Raw genomic sequence first — 18,916 nt, forward strand, 5'->3', positions numbered from 1 at the left:
CTTAGTATTCCTGCCAAGCCGCATGCTTGTTTTGGAAGGAAACATGACAGATCAGATGCCCTTCAGCAAATGGCTTCCTAAGCCTTTGGGAGCTTTTAGTCATAATTTAAGAAACCCTCCTATATCTCCATCTCCTTCCTTACAATCCCATTAATTGTATCCCAAATACAAAGAACCCCGAAAGAAACCTGTTCTCATTTTAAATTTCGAGTCTTACTCGTTTTCTTTTTAATGTGCAAGTCGGGTCCAGAAAGCCTAAGTGAGGATAATCGGTTTCACTAAACGAGAAGAAGAGCTAGAAAGAGCACAGAGGGAAAGACGCAGAGAGTCAAGCACCCACAGGGAAGAATCTTACAAAAGCTGGCCGGCTTTCCTCCAACTGGAGACGAGAGTCTAGCTGTTTGCTCCTGGAGACCGGGTCCTGCAGTGTGAAGCTAGAGGCTCCTCTCAGGCTGGTTATATACAGTGCTCCTGTGAGGGTGTGGGGAGAAACTATCTTTGTCTCTACTTTGTCAAGACTCGTAAAGCAAGGACACCAATCCTGGACAAACACAGAGTCATTCACCTTCTTCCTGTTTTTTTTAGGGGTGATCACATTTGCTGAGTGTGGCCTTTTTGTTCCTAAGATGCCACTTTCCTTATCTATATGCTCATTACCCTTGCTCAGGGTAGGACTGAGGTTTCACTGTTCATATACCATAGATCCAAAAACATATTTTCCCTGACTTTAAGGCCAACTTCACCTGGCAGTGGTAGCACACGCCTTTAATCCCAGCACTTGGGAGGCACAGGTAGGTGGATTTCTGAGTTTGAGGCCAGCCTTGTCTACAGAGTGAGTTCCAGGACAGCTGGGCTACACAGAGGAAACCCTGTCTCGGGAAAAGAAAAAAAAGAAAAAAGAAAAAAAAGGACGGGGGCAACTTTAGGAACTACTTTGGAAGAAGTCTAAAGGAAGGAGTGAGGTGACCATGTCCCCACCTCAAGCCCCAGAAATGCATTCACAGCACTTCCTGGGCTCCTCTTCCCTCATTCCATCCACAGGAAACAAAATCTGGTTCCTCAGCCTCCTGTTCTTTAAATCACCTTTGCAAAACCACCTGTCTACATCTAAGCGTGAACTATGAACAGAAGGCATTGTGTACGACTGCTCTGCTTATGAGGTAACGCCAAGATGGAACAGCAGACGAGCCACGGGTTCAGACTTCTGATACCCAGAAGGTACACAGCCAGGCAGGCAGTGAAGTTTACCAGAATTGTTCTGACATATTCATCTTCAGGCCTGGACAGATGGCCCAGTGGTTGTGGGCACCGGCTACTCTCAGAGGACCCAGGCTCAGTTCTCAGCACCCACATGTCAAAGAATCAGCTCCTGGTTTTGTTGATTCTTTGTATAATTCTTTTTGTTTCTATTTGGTTGATTTCAGCCCTGAGTTTGATTATTTCCTGCCATCTACTCTTCTTGGGTGCATTTGCTTCTTTTTGTTCTAGAGTTTTCAGGTCTGGTGTCAAGCTGCTAGTGTAAGCTCTCTCCATTTTCTTTTTGGAGACACTTATAGCTATGAGTTTTCCTCTTAGCACTGCTTTCATTGTGTCCCATAAATTTTGGTATGATGTGTCCTCATTTCCATTAAATTCTAAAGAGTCTTTAATTTCTTTCTTTATTTCTTCCTTGACCAAGGTATCATTGAGTAGAGCATTGTTCAACGCCCAAGTGTATATGTGTTTTCTGTTGTTTTTGTTTGAACTTAAGACTAGCCTTAGACCATGGTGATCTGATAGGGTGCATGGAATGATTCCAATATTGCTGTATCTGTTGAGGCCTGTTTTGTGACCAATTATATGGTCAGTTTTGGAGAAGGTACTGAGAAGATGGTAAATTCTTTTGCTTTAGGATCTACAAAGCAAAAGATATCTGTTAGATCCATTTGGTCCATAACTTCAGTTAGTTTCACTGTGTCTCTGTTTAATTTCTGTTTCCATGATTTGTCCACTGTTGAGAGTGTGGTGTTGAAGTCTCCCACCATTATTGTGTGGGGTGCAATTTGTGCTTTGAGAGTTAGTAAAGTTTCTTTTACGAATGTTGGTGCCCTTGGATTTGGAGCATAGGTGTTCAGAATTGAGAGTTCATCTTGATAATTTTTTTTTCCTTTGACCATTATGAAATGTCCCTCCTGATCTTCTTTGACAACTTTTGGTTGAAAGTCACTTTTATCTGATGTAAGAATGGCCACTCCAGCTTGTTTCTTGGGACCATTTGCTTGGAAAATTGTTTTCAACCTTTGACTCTGAGGTAGTGACTGTCTTTGTATCTGGGTTTCTTGTATACAGCAAAATGTTGGGTCCTGTATTCAGTCTGTAAGTCTATATCTTTTTATTGGGGAACTGAGACCATTGATGTTAAGAGATATTAAGTAAAAGTGATTGTTTCTTCCTGTTATTTTCATTATTAAAGGTAGAATTCTGTTTGTGTGGCTATCTTCTTTTGGGTCTGTTGAAAGGAGATTACTTTATTGCTTTTTCTAGGGTGTAGTTTCCCTCCTTGCATTGGTATTTTCCACCCTTTATCCTTTGTATAGCTGTGTTTGTGGAAAGATATTGTGTAAATATGGTTTTGTCATGAAATGTCTTGTTTTGTCCGTCTATAGTAATTGATACTTTTACTTGGTATAGTAGCCTGGGCTGACATTTATGTTCTCTTAGGGGCTATATGACATCTGCCAAGGATCTTCTAGCTTTCATATTCTCTGGTGAGAAGGCTGGTGTAATTCTGATAGGAATACCTTTATATGTTACTTGATTTTTTCCCTTACTAGTTTTAATATTCTTTCTTTGTTTAGTGTATTTGTTGTTTTGATTATTATGTGCTGGGAGGACTTTCTGGTCTGGTCCAATCTGTTTGGAGTTCTGTAGACTTCTTGTATGTTCATGGACATCTCTTTCTTTAGGTTAGGGAAGTTTTCTTCTATAATTTTGCTGAAGATATTTCCTGGGCCTTTAAGTGGTAAATCTTCACTCTCTTCTATACCTATAATCCTTAGGCACCCAGCAGCATCTCTGGGACTCCAGAGGTGGGAGGGGTTTTGTAGCAAATGCCCTGAGTGCAGCATGTTCTCTAGGATGTATCAGGAGAGGATGCCTTCACTGTGGCAGACCTGGCAAGCATCTGCCCCAGCCTGCAATATTGCTCTTAACATATTGTTTTGTTCTAACATGACAATTGAATGAGCAATGGCATATTGTGGCATATTTCCCTTCTAGTCAGTCAAGTCAAATGCCCAGTACCACATTTGGATACTGGGTCTCTTTAACTGCCTTTAACCCAGAACATGTCCACAATCTTTGGGTGGAAAATGTCTTTGTTTATTTGTTTGTTTGTTTGTTTGTTTTTACGATTTATTTGGGGGGCTGGAAAGATGGCTCAGAAGTTAAGAGCACTGACACTTCTTCCAGAGCTCCTGAGTTCAAATCTCAGCAACCACGTGGTGGCTCACAACTATGTAGAATGAGATCTGATGCCCTCTTCTGGTGTGTCTGAGAGAAAAAGTGTACTCACATACATTAAAATATATATATATATACATATATATATATATATGTATATATATATATGTATATATATATATATATATATGTATATATATATATATACATATATATATATATTAATCCTTCTGCACTGGATAGGAGCAGGACTGGAGCAAGAAGAAAATGAGAGATAAATAGAGACATATATATATATATATATATATATATATATATATATATATATATATATAAAGGCAGCCTATAGCTCAAAATCGCTCCTGCAGAATGTCAAGTCCAAAGGATGTCCACTGTACCAGTCCACTTCGATGCTTCTGTGTAGGGCTCAGCCTAGGACAAAGCAGTGAGATATCTGTCTCCCAACCTCATCCTGTCAATACCTGCATCCCCTTCCCATCATTCTTTTCCCAAAAGAAGTAACTCCTGGTAGGACTTCCGTGTGACAAGACATGCATTCCTGTCCTGTGTCTTGCTCCCAGGCCCCTCTCTTGCCATAGAAAAATGAAACAAGACGGTCCTCGCCAGAACGTGTCCCTTCAACCTTAGACTTTCTTGACTTCAGAACCAACAACCAAATAAAGTTCTGTTCATTATAAATTGCCCAGTCAGGCAGGCAGTTGTCATGCACACCTTTAATCCCAGCACTTGGGAGGCAGAGGCAGGTGGATTTGTGAGTTCGAGGCCAGCCTGGTCTACAAAGTGAGTGCAAGGACAGCCAGGGCTATACAGAGAAATCCTGTCTCGCAAAAAAACCATAAATTGCCCAGTCAGAGGTGTCCTTTTAGGGCAGTTCACAATGGAGTAAGGACAAGGGGCAAGTCACCTCACCCATTGGTCCAGATCTTCCTCACTCCTGGCAACTTTAACTACACTACTGAAACTAGACTTTTCTGTCTCTCTACTGATCATTCGATCTTCTTATATACAATAAAGTCTAACATCTATTTCAGCACACAGTAGCCATGGCTCCCAGACCCATCCATTCCTCATACCAATACAGATCAGTCACATCTACTGAAGAGAGTCCTTCCATGAAGAGAGCCAAGAACATTGCCTTTGCCTCTGCCTTTCAGTGATCTTCTTCCATCCGTGTTTCACTTTGCACTTTCTCAGTGTGAGACAAATGCAGCAGCCAGTCTTGCCTTCAGGGGCTCCTTCCTACTCTCTCGCCTCCTTAGCCGACTCAGACCTCATGGAACAAATAGGAATGAGTGAGTTTGGGGAGAGGAAAGTTTCAGTTTTTAATCACAGTGGAAATCCAATTTCAATGATGCTTTTGGGAAACATCATGAAGGCTGCACAGTCTCACCCAGGGATGATCCAGCATTCATGGTAGGGTTCTACATGGAAGGTGTAGAGTGAAGGCATGTTTCTGTAGGAACCAGCCACCAGCACTCCTGGGAGAAACTGTACAGTTCCTCTACAGATTAGTTAATGATTTTAGGGATATTTGGGTTTTCTTTTAACAATTCCAGTAGCACAGCATGTCCTGAAACTTAATATGTAACGAGTGATAGCCTTGAACTTTTGCTCCTCCTTCCCCCTCCTCTCAAGCACCAGGCTCTTATGTGTATGCCAGTGTCCAGCTATTTAGGGTGGGAAAGAACTTCTTCCAAGTAGATGGGTCAGTGGCTAAATGCACTTACTGCTTTCTCAGAGGCCCCAAACTTGGTTCTCAGCACACACATGGAAGCTCATAACCACCTGTAACTCCATTTCCAGGGTTTCTGAGACTCTTCTGGAATCTGTGAACATTTGCACATATGTGGTGCATATAAATTCATGTAGGCATACACACATGAGGAAAAATAAAAGAAATAAAGAGATAGGCTTTATCTCAGAACAGTTTTAAGTTCACATGCTATTTCTAGCCATATCTGTCCTTATAACTAAACACAGAGAACTTGCTCCTCTGATCAGATGGGACATGCTATAAAACTGGTGGCTCTGTTTTAAAGTTCATCATATCCACGAGTCACGTTCAAGTTTCTTCTTACAAGTCTGGAAAGGGCTGATACTAAAAGTCAGTTTCCTTACTTTCACACCTGTCCTAAGTCTACAATGTTAGAAAATTTGGCCTGGGCCCCTGACTTAGCCTAGACTGACTACTCATTTTGCTGTGTCTGTGCCACAGCTTCCTAATATATGGGGATAGGTTTGTGTTGCAGTTTGAATGATAATGGCCCCTAGACACCTCTGTTTGAATACTTGGTCCCTATTTGGTGAAATTATTTGGAAAGTATTAGGAGGTATGGTGCTGGTGCAAGATGTTTGTTTCTCCCCCTCTGGGTGGCCAGCCCACTGAGCACCAGGCTAAGATTAGGGAGTAAAGCTTAGTTGGGGCAGGTGGATGCAAGGCAGGGCCTTGGTTGGCACTGAGTGCACTGGAAAAGAACACACACACACACACACACACACACACACAAACAGAAACACTCACAGAGATGACTAATCTTCAGAGAACTGGATTGGTTATTGGGGGTGTCTGTGAGCGGGTATTTATGCCCCTGGGTAGGTGGCCAGCATCTCTGGGGCAAAGCTGTGTGGTCATGTAAGGTTAGCCAGGGCTGTAGGAATATGATTAATCTGCATACTCAGGGGTGGGGGAACAAGGAGTGGAATCTGATAACTGTCACAGTATTCATTCTTACTAGGATTAATAGTGGGGCAACTGACTTTCTGGCACCAGGTTGGAGAGAAGGGGGGAGCCAACACCTGTCACCCTCATCTGTGGTATACTGTGTTGAAGCTCTCCTCCACCTTTCCTTCCTTAATTCTAGGACCTTAGAGTCCCATGTTGCCTTGTTGGCAAAATGGTGTGTCACTGGGAGAGATTTTGACAACATGGTTTTAAAAGCAACGTATCATTTCCATTGCTTTCTTTGCCTAAGCTGTTGTTGCCACCATGCCTTCTCTCTGCCATCCATGACTCTAAGCCTCTATCATGCCTAAATACATGATTTCATAAGTGGCTTTAGTCTTGGTGTTTTATCACAGCTTTTAAAAAGTAACTAAGAAAGTTTAATAATCTCAAAATCCATTATTTTAGTACTTACAGCTTTCTAGATATGTTCACCTTCATCTTCAGTCATTATATATATAGTTACTAATTATCTAATGTTGTTATCATTATCATTATCATTATTATCATCTGTAGAAAATTTTCAGAATTGAAATCTGAGCTAGTTCATTGAGAACCCCTCAAAACAACCATTTCAGAGGTCTTCCCTATCCTAGCCTGCTCCCAATATCATCCCAAGGAAAGTTTTAGAATGCATATGCAGTCTATGAAAGTAATACTGGGCAGTTAACTTCCTCCTGGACTTACTTTCCTCCCCAGTGCCCTGGAATCCAGGGAAATGTTCCATTAATTCAGAGTACACAGAGCAGTTGGTTGATTTGAAGATGCCAGCACAGCAGTAACAACCTACAGGAGTGTACTCAGGAATTTCTTTTACTTTATTGGAAACATGTTTAATGAAAGTATAGTGCTGGACAGTCAATCAAACCAGCCTGGCAGCCTTTCCTCCTCCCTTTCCTTCCCACTGCTGGGGACACAAATATCTTTGTGCTTACAGAGCATTGGGGAACCAGAAATGTTAAACATACAACATTACAGAGCCTCTCCTCAAAGGAGGAATTACTTGGTTTCTGCCCAGAAGGCTGGAAAGTGGCTATTGAAAATGACCTAATGACCTTTGTGCTATCTTCAGAGGCAGAACTCACCCACATTTACCAGAACATTTAGCCAAGAAACTTCCCCCTTTATCTTTAGTTCCTAATTCTTAGAACCCATCCTTACCAAAGATGTTGAAATATTTTATAGCCTGGTGGCAACCACTATGCTACTGATCAGAGAGCAGATAAATCCTAAGGCTTCTAGCTATAGAACTTCCTCTCATGGTCAAATGCAATATATATGGAGAGAAATAGAGAGACAGGGAGAGACAGACCCAGAGAGGGAGAGACACACAAAGAAAGACAGAGAGACAGAGAGAGAGATTATTTGGAACACACCATGCCCCAAATGGCCTTCACCTCCCAGTCATTTCACAGTCCCCCGCCCTTCCACTCCTCTGTTTTGCTGTTTTCCCCTTCTCTCTATCACATTGTTAGTCATTATCATGGCGCCCACACTGGGGTGGCTTTCGCTCCCACCTTCCAGTCCACCTCACACTTTAAGCTTTATTGTGCACCTGGAGTTGGAATGTTTGTTGCCTGGAATGCATGTGATTTTTACCTGGAGACTTTCCCCAGAACCGTACAGTGTTTTAAATATGCCCACAATGAACCGCCTGGTGTCAGACTCCTTGTCTCTAATCTGGGTTGACGAAGTCAATCTGAACCAAGTTTTCATCCTCATCTCTTTGTGGACCACTGCCTGCATTGCCACCTGCATCTCACAAGCACCCCAAAATAATTACTTAAGGAGAGGCCTAGAACATTTTGGGAAATAGTTTACATGGGAAAATGAGCACGTGGTATTCCATGCCCAGCTGCACATGGTCATAGATATATAGAGTATCAAACTACAAATGACCTTTATGAGCTGATTACAACAGGCAGTTGAAATATAGTTAAACTGAGGCATGAAATCAGGAATGAACTACAGAGAGCCAGGCATTGATTCCTGGAGTGTTTCCATGCCTTGCTCCCAAGTATCAGCTTTTAATATTCAAGGGGTATCACACAGTAAAATTGAAGGATAGTATTTTTGTTTATCTCATTTATATTTTTGACTATATTGTTGTTGAAGCAGATGAATATATGAATATTATAAGCTTCCAGAAATTGGCTCTGTAGTTCCTGAGCAGTACACCACAAAACATGCAGTATCACAAAAGCCATCAAAGGGGTGACAGGCTTGACCTTCCAGTCCCAGACTATGGCCACTGCAGTAAAATGTCCCACAGAAGTTTCTAAATTGACTGCTCCTGTCAAAATTGTGGCACCACAACACCACCTCAGCCTTAGTTGTCACTTGCTTCAGCCTTCAGTTGTCACCTGTTTCACCCTACAACTTAAATGAGACAAGACTACAGGAGCTGCCCCATAGGAGCTGTCAATAGTAGCAGCACCTTTTCTCCAGCCTCCCTAGCAGCACCACAGAGATGGGGCCTCAGAAAAACTGGCTGCAGAAGGGAAGGACTTCCAATTTTAATCCATGAGCCTCATGCAGGGGAAAAGGAGTGAAGAATGCTGACTTTCCCACAAAACATCAGGAATCCCTGAATAGGATAACACACACCAATTCCTGAACAGAAAAACTAACCAATCCCTGAACAGGAGAACCCACTAATCCCTGAGACTCCCAAGCTCAGGACTTGACATCCTACCAATCCTGACTATGGAATTCTCTGCCCTGAGAAGCTCAGACCCCCCCTTCAGAAATTCTACATAAGAACTGACCTTTGTGCAATTCCCTCTCACCCACTCTTGAGAGCAGAGAGCAGCGATCCCTGGGTCTTTCCATCCACACCCTTCACCATCCAATAAATCTCTTTCATGGGATTTCCTGCCTTGTGTGACTCTCTCTTATTGGAATAAGAGAAGAGGAGGAGGAGGAGGAGGAGGAGGAGGAGGAGGAGGAGGAAAAGGAGGAGGAGGAGGAGGAACAAGAAGGAGGAGAAAGAGTAGGAGGAGAAGGAGAAGGAGAAGGAGAAAAAGAAGGAGAAGGAGAAGAAGAAGGAGGAGGAGGAGGAGGAAGAGGAGGAGGAGGAGGAGGAGGAGGAGGAGGAGGAGGAGGAGGAGGAGAAGCACAAAGAGAAGGATCAGGGCTGCAGCTCCTGAGCTCCTCAGCTCATCTTTGGATAACTTCCCCTGGGAGCTTCAACTTGCTTCTACTGAGGTGGTGTGATGGTTTGAATATGCTTGGCTCAGGTAGTGGCATTATTAGAAGGTGTGGCCTTGTTAGAGTAGGTGTGTCACTGTGAGAGTGGGCATTAAGACCAGCATCCTACCTGCCTGTAAGCCAGTATTCTGCTAGTAGCCTACAGATGAAGATGTAGAACTCTAGGCTCCTCCTGTACCATGCCTGCCTGGATGCTGCCATATTCCCCCTTGATCATAATGAACTGAACCTCTGAACCTGTAAGCCAGCTCCAATTAAATGTTCTTTTGTTTTCTGTGACAGCACAAATTATTTAGTTTAAAAAATTTTCAAATCCAGCCATTTGATATTCCTCATGTGAAAATTCATTGTTTAGCTCTGTACTCCATTTTTAAGGGGGATATTTGGCTCTCTGGAGTCTACCTTCTTGAGTTCTTTGTATATCTTGGATATAAGCCCTCTGTCAGATGTAGTGTTGGGAAAGATCTCTTCCGAATTTGTTGGTTGCCATTTTGTGCTTTTGACAATGACCTCTGCCTTACAGAAACTTTGTAGTTTTATGAGATCCCATTTGTCAATTCTTGATCTTAGAGCATAAGCTATTGGTGTTTATTTAGTTTAATTTGTAATTAATTTGTAGTTTAATTTAAACTAAATAGGTATCATTTTAATCAACAACCAAGTTTCTTGTTTTCAAGTTACTTTTATGTCAGTTTCACCAATGAAAATCATTTGGCTTGTACTTTAATTCTTCCACAGAAGAATATGAAAATATGTTTGTGGAGGACAATGATGGAGACTCAGATCACACTGCACCTCTGTAGTCTTCCAACATAAATATACATCATACCAAAGTGTCTTGATCCACAGTGCACCTTTTCCCAAAGGCATATCAGTGGGCAGCTGATGTATCACCACTATAGAATATTCTAACTGGAGACTGCAGTTGTCAGCATTGGCACCAGGGAACATAGAAAGTATAGGGGAGTGGAGATGCTTATGAAGGATTCTAAAACACTTTAGGAAATCATTCATAGGCATTGAGAGGGACTTTTGGCAATTGCAAAGTGACTGAGACACAGCTTGCAATAGAAGGCTCCCAGCACTCTTGCATCTTCATTTTGAAGCTTCTAAAGCAAACCATGTCTCAATTAAATGTTTTTATAAGAATTGATCAAGGACCTCCACATAAAGCCAGATACTCTGAAGCTAATAGAAAAGAAACTGGGGAAGACTCTTGAGGACATCGGTACAGGGGGAAAGTTCCTGAACAGAACACCAATAGCTTATGCTCTAAGATCAAGAATAGACAAATGGGAACTCATAAAATTACAAAGTTTCTGTAAGGCAAAGGACACCATCAAAAGGACAAATCGGCAACCAACAAATTAGGAAAAGATCTCCACCAACCCTACATCAGATAGAGGGCTAATATCCAATATATACAAAGAACTCAAGAAGTTAGACCCCAGAAAGCCAAATAACCCTATTAAAAAATGGGGGTACAGAGCTAAACAAAGAATTTTCACCTGAAGAACTTGAGATGGCTGAGAAGCATCTTAAAAAATGCTCAACTTCATTAGTCATTAGGGAAATGCAAATCAAAACAACCCTGAGATTTCACCTTACACCAGTCAGAATGGCTAAGATTAAAAATTCAGGAGACAGCAGGTATTGGAGAGGAGGAACACTCCTCCACTGCTGGTAGGGTTGCAAATTGGTACAACCACTCTGGAAATCAGTCTGGCAGTTCCTCAGAAAACTGGGCACTACATTTCCCGAGGATCCTGCTATACCACTCCTGGGCATATACCCAGAGGATTCCCCAGCAGGTAATAAGGATACGAGCTCCACTATGTTCATAGCAGCCCTATTTATAATAGCTAGAACCTGGAAAGAACCCAGGTATCCCTCAATGGAAGAATGAATGCAATAAAATGGGGCATATATACACAATAGAGTATTATTCAGCCATTAGAAACAATGAATTCATGAAATTCTTAGACAAATGGATGGAGCTGGAGAACATCATACTAAGTGAGGTAACCCAGTCTCAAAAGATTAGTGAGTATGCACTCACTAATAAGTGGATATTAGCCTAGAAAATTGGAATACCCAAAACATAATCCACACATCAAATGATGTACAAGAAGAACGGAGGAATGGCCTGGTTCTGGAAAGACTCAGTGTAGCGGTATAGGGCAAAACCAGAACAGGGAAGTGGGAAGGGGTGGATGGGAGAACAGGGGGAAGGAAGAGGGCTTATGGGACTTTAATGGAGTGGGGGGAGCAGAAAAGGAGAAATCATTTGAAATGTAAATAAAAAATATATCGAATAAAAAAATATTAAAAAAAAAGAATTGCCTTGGTCATGATGTCTGTTCAAAGCAGTAAAACTGTAACTAAGACAGGGGGAATCCTCAGAGTTGTAAGGTTCCTGGGCCCCCATGTCTCAGGATGCCTTCCACTGGGAGACCTTTTCCCAATAGAGTTGTGTGTTTCCTGGGCTTCCCAAGCCCAGGAGACCTTCTTATCTGAGCAGAAACACTTACAGGCTGTCACTTTCTTCTTTTCTTTTCTCCTCCTCCGACCCCCTCCTCCTCTTGCTCCTCTCAGTCCTCTCATAAATGTCACTCTGTAACAGTGAAAAATCCTGCTATGTGAGTCTAAGTCCTAGATCACCATCAATGTCTGAGGCCAGCTGCTGATTGAATCCTTGAGAATGGAACTGAGCAGGCAAACAGGAGAACTGACAGAATTAATAAAAATTTGAGGTAATTAGGGATACGATACCAAGAATCAAGGAAGTATAAATGAGGCCTAGAGGGTGAGGAAAAGAACCAGAGGGGTGGTCTAATTGAGTGGTTTCCATGGTTCTTTTAACTAAGTGGTTTGGAAGAACATAACTGATCATTTTATTCAACAATAGAAAAATATGGTTTTTCTTCTTCTCACAAGAAGCAAAGCTCACTTCCTGAGCATTTCACAACATATTCTTGGCATTGAGAAGGTGGTCTTAATCTATTGAAAATATTGGCATTTTATCTAAAATGTCTTTGCTTTACACCCTTTACTGTATGCTAAATCATGGTCTCTCAAAGCTCATATGTTGACATTTTGACACACAGTACCACACAATATGACCATGTTTGGAGATAGAGTCTTTAAAAATGATTAGATTAAAATGACTTGAGAAAGGTATGATCAAAGCTGATTGTGTCTTGATAAGAGGATGAAATTTAGACACACAGAGAGATACCCATCACATGCACGCACAGAGGAAACACTGAAAGTCAAGGAGAGACCTCAGAAGACACTAATCCTGCCAGTGCTTTGCTGATCTTGGACTTCCAGATTCCAGAATTGTGAGAAAATAACTTGTCCTTTCAGATACCTTGTCTGTGGTATCATCTTCTGAAAGCCTAACAGACCCTCTAAGTAATCCTCCTGCTTTAGCATATTAAGGCTGTTTATTCCTCAAATCAAGGGATAGTGCTGTGTGCTGTCCCTTGTGCCCTAGTTCCCCAAATGAATCCCTTCAATGCTGACATCATCTCTCTTGGATGATTATGTTAGCATTTGGTGTTGGTAAGAATGGAAAGAAAGTCTCCACTCTTCAAGTCTTCATCCCAAGAATATTCATTACTTTTGTTTTTATGGCATTAAGAATAGGATTGTAGAAATCTTCCAAGAAAACAGGAAGAAGACATGCATCTAGGCTACAGGGCTCAGTAAATAAAGAATCTCAGGACTCCAGGTACTTCCTGAATGTTATCCTGAGGGTCCCATGTTTTCTGTAATACAGTCTTGACATTCAAAGGGTGTTTAATTGTACCTGTTTTTCTCTGCTGCCTGTGACATTCTACTATGTCTCGGCAAGTGTTTTTTTGTCTCCAAGACTAATGAAGACCTAAAAGACAACCTGTGTCTAAGCTTAGATTTTCTTTAAAACCCACTTTAATTAGGGTTCTTAAATGCTTTAACCCCTCTTCTAGCCCACCACCCATCAGAGGTAGTGGAAAGGAAAGGTTAATAGGGCAAAGGGCAATGTGGACCTGTTTTGAAATAGTTCGATGGGGAAATTCCAATCTTCATTGTCAGGACATCAGCAGTTCAGTTTACATCAGCAACAGTAACTCGATCTACTTGCAAACACCATTTATGGATCAGCAACAGTGGTTTGATCCAGAAGAAAGCTTGAGGCTCTGCCAATTAGCCTGAGTCTGCAGAAGTGGCAAGAAGCAACCATAAGACCAGCAAAGAGTGGCATGGTTAGCCAATGCCACAGCGTCATCCACTGTCAGTTGGGCTTTACTTATATCTGTTCCAAACATCACATGTCTTCTCAAGAATCTGTTCCAGCACAACATCACATGCCCCCTTTCCAGGCAGCTTCCAGAAAAACACCACATGTCTGTTTTCAGCAAAACATCCTCCACGTGCCTGCCTCAGTAAGAACATTCTCTCATAAGACAGTTTCCAGAAAAATATCACACTGCACAACAGAGAATCCAAAGAAACCAGAAATTTTCACTTCACTTGTGATCTTTTCAGAGGTTCCATAGTGTGCTGCTGACCTTTCTTTACCCTCAGAAAGTTAGCTCAAGAGACTGCATCTGATAACTATGCCTTCACTTTCCAAGATCAGATGAATAAATAGAAGATGAATCCAAAGAATCCTTAAACTGTCTCATGGCAAAAGACCAGATAGAAAAAATACTCTGATTCATTTAACAGGATTATTTTCTTTTCTCAATTTTTTTAAATTGAAAATAAGTTTTTTCCATAAGATAAACTCTGATCATGTTTTCTTTCTTCTTCATATAATCTCTGGGGTGAAAGAACCTAGAGAGTCTTCGTATTAGCTTAATAGGAAAGATCACTGTTGTCTACATAAAATAATAATAATGATGATGATGATGATAATAGTAATAATAATAATAAGCCAAGAACCCAAACAAAACAGTGACAGACAACATTCACTGTCAGCTTGGCAGGGTGTCGAATCAACTGAGAAGCCTCCGGGTGGGTTTCTAGATTCTGTTAGTTAGATAGAAGAATCCCACTGAGTGAGAGTGACACACCCTACAGGGTAAAGAGAAAGGAGCCCCCAATGGAGAGCCAGCATTCTTCACTCAGCTTTCTGACTGCAGACTCCATGTTACCTTGCACCATAGACTCTGCCCTTCTTAAACCTTTCTTCCATAGATTGCTTCGTATTAGGTACTTGGTATCAGCCATGAGAAAAGCAATTGATACTCTAGACATACTATAATGCTCTGAATTAACCTGTAAGCTCCACCTACCCAGGAAACAGGTAACTTCCTGGAATGCTGGAAGTTGTAGTTCTTAGAAGATAACAGAGCTGTGGGGCAGTGAACCCTGTCAGGAAACTTGGTAAGGTTGAGTGAGTTGGAAGCCTTGGAACCTTATTCCAGAGGACAGTAGGAGATTCACCTGCCTCTGACCAAGCCCCTGTCACTTGACCACACTCCCTACATAGGAGCATAGCCTATGGCCTCATAGATCAGAAGAGAGATCTCTACCCTAAGGATGGAGATTGGTTCTGAGAGTTTAGCCAACAAGTGTCCCTTCTCAGACTTTCCTTCCAGCAAAAGGTATTTAATCTCTGGTCTAACCTGAGGAGGTGGTGGGCACTCATTTTTCATAATGAACAATCAATAAACCATTTGGAACCTAAGGCTGTCTCTTTTCATCAAGAACTGCTGTGGGAAGCATGGAGAAGGCCTATAGGTTTGTCTTATACCACCCTCCACCACAACCCAGAAATTTGTGGCTCAAGGCCAATCCAGCTTGGAAATTCCAGGCAATGGTTCTGACCAAAGTTTGTCTCATGGTCAGTATTTAATATATAATAAAGGTGCTTCAAATTTTGCCCAAAGTGGTAGAGTCGTTTTTTTCTGGCAAATGTCAGGATGAATAATACCTACTGATCATACTTATAATTTCAGCACAAACAAGTGCTCTTGACTAAGCCTAATTGTGTTCTTTCCAGAATGAGAAAAAAAGAATGTAGTTAAGTGAGTGAGGCATCTATAATCCCAGCACTTGTGAAGTAGAATCAAGGATTAGGAATTCAAGCTCAGTTCAACACATAGTGAGTTCTAGATCACCTTGAGACTCTGTCTTAAGAGAGGGGGCCATGGGAAGGACATCAAATTTAACCCATAACAAACAGAAAAGTGAAAAATTAGCATATAAAGCAATGAAATAAAATAAAATCATATTTCAAAAATTTATTTTATATGCATGGGTGTTTTGCCTGTATATATATGTCTATGAACCATGGACATGTCTGGTTCTTTTGGAAGCCAGAAAAGGTTGGAAGATCTCTCTTTTTTTTTAATTTGATGTATTCTTTATTTATATTTCAAATAATTTTCCCTTTTCTGGGTCCCCACTCCCCGCAAGTCCCATAAGCCCTCTTCCCTCCCCCTGTTCCTCCATCTAACCCTTCCCACTTCCCTGTTCTGGTATTCCCCTATACTGTTGCATTGAGTCTTTCCAGAACCAGGGGCCACTCCTCCATTCTGTGGTTTTAGGTGGTTGTAAGTTCTTGGAATTAAACCTAGGTCTTCTTGAGAAGCAGCCAGGGCTCTTAATCACTGAGCCATCTCTCTAACCCCAAACAATAAATTTAACAAAACTAATTTCTCAGGGCTATGAAGGAAGCTCAGTTGGGGGCAGCTCTGTCCCCACCAGGCCCATTGGTTTTAGCCCAAGACACCCTACTTCCTAAAAGCACCTTGGAGAGGAATAGTTATACCTCAGAGCCTGGAATTTTTACTTAGTATTATCTGTATTATATCTACTAAGCAGTTCCTTTACTGTTGGGAACTGGAAAGCTTAGATCAATGCCCCCAGCTGAGCTGTTTGCACAGGTTTCCTGAGAGCAAAACATCCCACGGTTTAGCTTAATTCCTGCCTGGTGTGATAGGGACTTCCCAGGTGCCTGACCTATGGCTATAATTGTTTTTTCCTGTTCTCTTCCCTGGCCTCTCGTATGTATATTGCTGGTCTCTCAGTAAAGCTTGGGCATTCTCCTTACAGAATGACCCATGTCTGTGTTTTCTGTTAATCCCCCAGGCCTATACCAGATATGATGCCCAGTACTGTTGTGGCATGAGCACTGTCAAGTGAAGGTCCCACCAAGGTCGGGAAAGAGAGGAGCTCCTGACAGGATCATTCCAAGAAAAGCAGGCGGTGAAAGGAGAAGAAGGTATTGGGCAATATTTGGTGCAAGAAACAAAGTGAGAGTAAGAAGTGCAAAAAACTAAATACAGGATTGTGCCAAGGGGACGACAAGTTCCACTTTACAATTAGGAGACCAACTGGTAGATCTGCTTAAGTAACAGGGTATTGGGATTAAGGTTAACACAGTTAGGGAATTTATTAAGATTTTGGAGAAAACTAGTTCATGGTTTACTCATAGTGGCAGCTTGAATATCTAGACTGGGACCAGGTTAAAACAGATTTGCAAAAGACATTACAGAAAGAGGGGCCAGAAAGCATTCCTGTGACTACCTTCTCCCTATGGAGACTAGTCAAAGATACTCTCTTGAATACTGATGCTAAGGTTAAGGAGCAGATGTTTGAGACTGAGAGAACGTTCAGAGCATCACAATATGATGCCTCAAAGAAGTCTTTAAAGGCATTGGAATCAGAGAGTGAGTCAGAATCATTTGAGGATGAGGAGGAAATTCTAGAAAAAGAGATAGAGGAATTGAGATTTAAACTAAAGAAATACAAAGAAAAAAAGTGTGTCCACTTCCCGACCACCTAGTAGAAATTCTTTTTTTAAAAGAGGGGGCTTCTGCTCCTCCTGCATATGAACCATATCCAACCCTTGATTTGTGTTATGAAGAACTGACACCAAAAAGAGGAGTAGTTTTTCCTAAATATATTTCTAATACAAAAGCAACATGTCCGGTGATTGAGATTTCTGATCCTGCTAATCCAGGAGAGATGATAAGAAATTATGTTTCTTTGAGTTTTACGGAGTAGAAGAGCCTTAGGGAAGCTGTTTCTTCCTATGGACCTTTGGCCCCTTTTACCTCAGCCATTTTTGAATCATATGCTACTTCTAATTTGACTCCTGGGGATTGGCAACAATTATGCCAAGCAGTACTGAGCAGGGAAGATTATTTACTTTGGAGAGGAGAGTTCCAGGAGCAATGTGTTCAGTTAACCAGAATAAACACAAATGCAGGATTCCCTCAGAGAAATGTGGAAATGTTAACAGGGACCAGACCTTATGATGGGCTCCATAATCAGATTCAATATGATCCTATGCTCAAATTTCATCTGTTGCCATTGGGGCTTGGAAAGCTTTACCTTTCTAATAAATTGTCTAAGGTAATTCAAGGGCCTTCTGAACATTTTCAAGAGTTTGTGGATAGATTGTTACAACTTGCTGGAAAATTGTTTGGAGATGCAGATAGAGCAATGTCTATAGTAAAACAATTCGCTTTTGAAAATGCAAACAAATATTGTAAAGAATCTATCAGACCACATAGAGCAAAATGTTTGAATGGTTATATTAGAATCTGCAAAGAAATTGATGGTAATTATGTCATGGGACAGGTTATGGCAGCTACTATGCAGAAAGGTTAGAATGGGAATAAAACTTGTTTTGGATGTGGATTACTTGGACATTTTAAAGGGAATGTCCTAAAAATAGAGGGACTTCAGGTCCTGTATTATGTCCTTGCTGTCACAAAGGGCTCCATTGGAGCAATGAGTACAGATCTAAACAAGATGCAGAAGGCAGTCCCCTTTACCCTTCAGGAAATGTGGAAAGGGGCCCACCCCGGGGCCCTCAAACCAGAGTATACAGAGTCATGAATACCCCTGCAATAACCCCTACACCAATTCGGCTTGTGCCCCAAACCAACCCAATGTCCAAGACCTTGTCAGAAGTACCCCATGAAGTGCAGGATTGGACCTCTGCTCATCCACCAGAGCAGTATTGACACCTCAAATGGTTCCTCAAGCCCTAGGCACTGGAGTCTACAGACCTCTACCATCTGGAAGTGAGGGCCTTCTTATATGACACAGTAGTGCCGTAATGAAAGGAATAAGGATCCTTCCTGGGGTAAGTGATGCTGATTTTACTTGTAAAATTAAATTTATGGTATCTATAGAAAGAGGGATTGTGGTTATTCCCCAAGGAGATAGGATTGCTCAGTTAGTCCTCCTACCAAAATTCCACACTAATAATGCTGTATTTAAGACTTCTATGTGGGGCTTGAGAAATGGCTCAGGAGTTAAGAGCACTGACTGCTCTTCCGAAGGTCCTGAGTTTAATTCCCAGCAACCACATGGTGGCTTACAACTATTCATGAGATCTGATGTCCTCTTCTGGGGTGTCTGGAGACAGCCACAGTGTACTTACATATAATAAATAAATAAATCTTTTTAAAAAAAGACTTCAAGGTGGAATCAAGGATTTAGCTCCACAGGAGCAGGTGCCTTTAGGGTATTGTCTTTAGATACACGCCCTACACTTACTCTATGAATTGA

General features: G+C 41.6%; 1 protein-coding gene and 1 pseudogene across 2 annotated transcripts in view; both read right to left on the bottom strand.

Annotated features, from left to right (window-relative positions):
- Positions 1-18,916, bottom strand: part of LOC127691635 (angiogenin-like) — a 232,547-nt pseudogene that overhangs the window by 66,709 nt on the left and 146,922 nt on the right.
- Positions 1-18,916, bottom strand: part of LOC127691633 (angiogenin-like) — a 170,913-nt gene that overhangs the window by 5,075 nt on the left and 146,922 nt on the right. The window contains exon 2 of one of the 2 annotated variants that reach the window (XM_052191599.1): positions 356-471. The exons of the other annotated variant lie outside the window; for it this stretch is intronic. The gene's annotated coding sequence lies outside the window, so the exon portion shown is untranslated. The remainder of the gene's footprint in view (positions 1-355; positions 472-18,916) is intronic. 2 annotated transcript variants of the gene reach the window in all.

Source organism: Apodemus sylvaticus, chromosome 8 (assembly GCF_947179515.1).
Source record: "Apodemus sylvaticus chromosome 8, mApoSyl1.1, whole genome shotgun sequence".
NCBI classification, from domain to species: Eukaryota; Metazoa; Chordata; class Mammalia; order Rodentia; family Muridae; genus Apodemus; species Apodemus sylvaticus.